The sequence below is a fragment of the Cydia splendana genome, chromosome 8 (assembly GCF_910591565.1).
Source record: "Cydia splendana chromosome 8, ilCydSple1.2, whole genome shotgun sequence".
In the NCBI taxonomy this organism is placed as follows: Eukaryota; Metazoa; Arthropoda; class Insecta; order Lepidoptera; family Tortricidae; genus Cydia; species Cydia splendana.
The window spans coordinates 1,056,936-1,062,666 of record NC_085967.1 but is presented as its reverse complement, the minus strand read 5'-3'; positions in this window follow the sequence as shown (position 1 = coordinate 1,062,666).

Here is a 5,731-nt window from a genome sequence, read left to right as displayed (position 1 = left end):
CTAGGAATGGGTGAGGATGCGGTATTATGCGTGCAAGGTTGACGTATCCATAGATGCTCTGAAAGAAACATGAAATAACAATTAACACATTCAGGGCCAAGAACCCGACTGTCGGGTACACTGTTCGTAGCGACTACGCGCTACATACGGCGACACCGTGGCTATGCGCTACGACCGTAACCCATAGCACTTAGTGGCAATGAATATTGTAGAAGAAAGATGGCGAGATTTTTTCATTTTGTTAAATATTATGGTCTTTCGTTAAAATTATCGACAAAGTAACTATATAGCACACATACTCTTGCAAAATAAACTGATTTCAATTCCTTCGCATTATAAAAGTTATAACTTATAACTTATGAATATTGAAAATATCGATATCAGCCAAAACGACGAGAGCCAACAACATTTTTTTCGTGATTTAGGAGACGTTCCCATATTAAGCTTTTCAGTATGACCTATATCCTATATATTAACCTCACAAAAGATGGCTAAGGGTTTAAAAAACACCCCGTATAGTTACGTACAAAAGTCGTAGGAAATCGTCGTAGCAAGTGCTACAGTTCGTCGTAGGCGTCGTAGCAATCAGCTCGAGGGGTGTGGTTCCAAACGCTCGCAAAGCGTTAGCGAGCTGATCACTGAGGTGAAGCCAACTAGGAAGCCTGGGGCCGATTGCATAACAAACTACAACTAATATTACAAGCGGAACTCCTTATTTAATAAGTGAAATTAGAAAAGGAGTTCCGCTTGTAATATTAGTTGTAGTTTGTTATGCAATCGGCCCCTGGAGGCTTCAAAATTACAATGTTACATCAAAATGATATCTAAATGATGCCGTTTGTTATCATTCGCCATGTACAAACACAAACACTCCTAACTGTACATCGGTTAAGAGCCAACGGGAGTGGTCATTTCTCCATACAAACGTACTCCTCGTTTTCCTCCGTGGTTTTTGAAGCTAGAGCTATGATTTTTTCAACACAGATTAATATTGTCAATATCTGTGTCGGACCGTTTTGCTTTTTTTGATATTTTTGTTTTTTAAGGCGCTAGAGCCCTTCAAAAATGGCCAAAATGGCCTAATTGGCCGCAATGAGAGGCGTGGCATTCAAAACTGATATCAATTAGCCAAAAAAGCAAAACGGTCCGACACAGATAATTTCATAATCATTTAGATTTCCAAATTTGGTTACGATTGGTTAAGTTTTGGAGGAGGAAACAGAGGAGTACGAAACCTCGATTTTTGAGATTTTTACGCAGGATTTTTCGCCTCGTCCTTATCGCACTACTTTTAGGTGCCGCTTCCGTTAGCGAGACGGGTATATTTACCTATAGTACATTATTGTCGAGGCTCGGAAGTAGCTACTTGCAGGCTGAGGATTCGTATTAAACGGACGACCTTGGGAGTCCGTTTAATTGAATCCGAAGCCAGCAAGTAGCCTTCCAGCCGAGTCATATATGGTGCTTTTCTCAAAAATGGTGCGAGAAATATACATATTTTAGAAATATTTTACAGAAGCAACGTTCTTACGTATATATTTTCACAGAAAAAAGTAGAAACAATTGAAAAAATTAGCTTTGCCGCCTTTTAATTTTTTTAATAAAAAAATAGAAGTGTATTTTACTGCCGAAAATACGCCAACCTATTTGAGACAGCTAAATAGTCGCGGTACTAATCATCTGTTTGGCTGTTTAATGGTCCTGTGCCTTCATTTGATATGGCCATTTCAACTTTTAAAAAGTTTGGAACTCGACAAATAATGGAATTTGTATGCAACATTGCAGTCCCAAAATCGAGACTGCAATGTTTTTAACTTTTTAATTTTTGACTGACCATAAACTACGCGCTTCGCGACCTATTTTTTAAACGTCAAAGTCGACTTTCCCGTCCATTTAAAAAAAAAAAATATTTAAAACTCAGCTCCTGTTTCGTCTTAAGGTCCATCAATGTACAGTTAACAGTGTGGGCGATGGTATGTAATGGACAAGTACAGTCACCTCCAATAATATGTTACACAACGAAGGCCGAAAAAATATCTGACACGATCTTATTTTTAGAGCCATAAGAGCGTGTCACATATTTTTGCGGCCTTCGAACAGGAATATATTATTGCAGGTGACTGTACGAGCGAAATTCACGCGCAAATGATAACTATAGTTGGTCAAGCAGATCTTGTCAGTAGAAAAAGGCGGCAAATTTGAAAAATGTAGGCGCGAAGGGATATCGTCCCATAGAAAATTTGAATTTCGCGCCTTTTTCTACTGACAAGATTTGCTTGACCATCTATAAATTACATTATTTAGATATAATTTTTATGTCAAATTGTGCTTTCGAATTAGCCTACAGATTTAACGATTTGTTACGGGTTTGATCTCATTTTGATAGGTACGACCTTGAAGATCTGTCACGCTGATTGGTGCATGCGAAATGAAGTGAAAGTCGTACGTGAGATGCGCGCCAATCACCAAGACGATCGTCACAAGGTCATATCAAAACCTTAACAAATTGTTATATTAGTTCGACCTTGAAACGACTCGCAGCTCATCTCACGCGCTACAAATGCAAGCGAGATGTGAAATAAAATTTTATGGCACAACTCGCAGTGCGTTTCATGCACACTACATTATGCACTATAATAAGCGCAAGTGATCGTATCGTATCAATATACATATACCATAACAGATTTTATCCGAGTACCTATACCGTCCTAGTAATCTTTGTCTTGTCTTCTTTAACTCTGTCTTCATAAAGTCAGGTATTGACTTTTTTTAAGTGACCCGGTTAATTAACCTTTCATAGTTGTGTGGGTTCAAACCTCGGCTGTGCTGTACAATACATTAACATAAAGCAAAAAAAAATAGTGCCAACGCCCATCTAAGGGTCGGTTGCGTCAAACCGTGATGTGTCACTGCTAATACATAAATACATACATACAAACATTGCTAGTTAAATAAAAGCTAGTAAAATAGAGCTTCCCTGACGTGCGACCACGCATGCAACGGCACCAGCAACGCAGCGCGCCGCTAAGCGGGCACTCGGCTCGAGTGGGCCCAAACTCGACTCATTAGTGCCGACGCTCAGCTAAGAGTCGGTTGCACCAATTCTCCTTGGGTGCACGAAACCGTCTGTCACTGTTAAAACGTTCGCTACATTTAATTTTTTTATGCTGATTAGGAAGTTGTCCAGCTTCATGTACTTTACCACCATGGCAATTTTTATAGAAATCTAAGATGTGATCGAAATGTACAATTTTTTTTCAGAATTCTCCTAATACATTGGTCATAATCCTCATCAATTAAGGTAAGTACGTTCAGCACACGCTCTTATTCTCTTAAAAATAAAGTCACGTCAAGATCATTTTGAACATCTGGCCCGCTTAGCAACTTCTTGCTGACTGTTACAAGAAAGAAGAAGATGGAAAACTAATTTGGTTATCACCATCAAAGAACGCTTGCAACTCCTAAAATGACGATGCCAAACTTCTGAAGGTTTATGAAAACTAATAGCTGTATATGTAGGTACTAGGTAGACAACATGTAAAAACATTATACCTACCTACAGAGATTACAGAGCAAGTAGCCTTAACAGAAACACTCTTAACTTAACTGACCATCGGAGGACCTTATCTCCTTACAATAAGGTTTACAAATAGTCCGTTGACAGTGCGGACGATGGTACTTATTTGGCGGCAGTCCAAACTCAAAGTCAAAGTGCAGTCTGTTTTATTCAGTAACTAACATAGGTATTCTTGGCTCGCGTCATTGTACAGTCAGCAACAAAACTACATAGCTAAGCGGTTAAGGTGGTCAAAATTATCTGCACTTCTGCACACGATTTTTGTGACAGTAGGTACCTAGAGTTGAGCTGCCTAGGTATCATTTTGAATGTCTCGCCCTCTTAGGAACTTTTACTGCTGAGTGTACCTATAGGATCTTTAGAAGTCGTCTTTGAGAATATAACGATGGAATTAAGTTACCTAGTCCTCACAGTAGTCGTTACAGTTCCTACTTCATTAATCATAATTTACCTTCCAGTCAGGGGCGTATTTACCCTAGGGCCATCCGGGCCATGGCCCGGGGCGCCAATCCGCCAGGGGCGGCAGGGGCGGCAACGCCGCCCCTGGCCGACTGCATTTTGTTTTGGTTTTGGCGCCATTCAACCAACTTTTCACTTTTTAATTTCTTACTTTTTAACCGACTTCAATTTCATAGAAGGAGGAGGTTCTGTATTCGGTTGTGGCTATTTTTTTTTTTTTCTATGTACGTTCACCGATTACTCCGACATCCGGCGTAGTCCGATTTGAGTAATTCTTTTTTTGTTTGAAAGGAGCTACCTCCGAGTTGGTCCCATTTTAATTTGGTTCTGTTCTGATGATGGGATCCATGAGGAATTGAGGGAACTCCTCAATTTTTAAAGGCACATGCATGGTGTTTTGGGCGTTTTCTTAAGTAACTCGAGCATTTTCTCTCGAAAACCACTAATTTGATGAAGTAGACCTGATGATGATGATTATCTTGATGATAATGATGATGATTTCTTTAAATGTAAATATGTTCAGCGATTACTCTGGCACCTGTGATCCGATTTGAGTAATTATTTTTTTGTTTGGAAGAAGTTACCTACAAGGTGTTTCCGTATTATTTTTGGTTCTGGTCTGATGATGGAATCCATGAGGAATTGAGGGAACTCCTCAATTTTTAAAGGCACGTGTTAAGTGATTTCGGGGTTTTCTAAAGTAACTCGAGCATTTGCTTCCGAAAACCACCAATTTGATGTACTGCAACTGTAGCCTTACCACGAGTTTGACATTGACATATTCGTCTTATGCATCTAAATGTAACTTTTTATGTATCTCGCTCACACTAAGGTTAGTACGAGCGAGATGCATAGGAAGTAAGTTACACACATGCTAGCGAATATATCAATGTCAAACTCGTGGTAAGCTGGTAAGGCTACTGATCGGGGGTTAGGGTTAGGAGTTAAGGGGTCAGAGATTAACGGGTCGGGGAATGGCGGTTGAAGGGTTGCTGGTTCAGGATCGAGGAGTTCCTGGATCAGGGGTTGATGTGCTGTGAGGTTGAGTGATCGGGGGGCTGAGGGATTGGGTCAGTGGCGGGGCGGGCGGATGGATTTAGTTGACAGGAATTATAATTTCCCAGACGGACTCGAGACAATTCCTGGTTCAGGGTCGAGGGGTTCCTGGATCAGGGGTTGATGCGCTGTGAGGTTGAGTGATCGGGGCGTTGAGGGATTGGGCCAGTGGCGAGGCGGAGGATGGATTTAGTGTAGTAGTGACAGGAATTATAATTTCCCAGACGGACTCGAGAAAATTCCTGATTACATACATATTTATTAAAGTAATAGGTACACGAATTTAGTGTTAAACATGATCTTGTTTTTCATTCATGCGTCGCGCTCTTAACAATGCGTTAAAACTAAAAATGGAAAAATAAAAACTTTTTACAAAAAAAAGCAAACCGACTTCAAAAAGGATGAAATAAAATATTATCCTTTTTGAAGTCTATGCGTTACCAACTGATATGTTTGAAGTCGGTGCCAAGCCAAGTAGTAACAATACCAGTCAAAATAATCAGCTTTATAGCTATAAATCCCATTAGAACTGCACTAATAACTATTACAAATGTGTAAGTAATTTTGTCTGCCTCTTTGTCGCCTTTTCATGGCTAAACAACTGAACCGCTTTAGGTGAAATTTGGCAAGAAGGTAAAT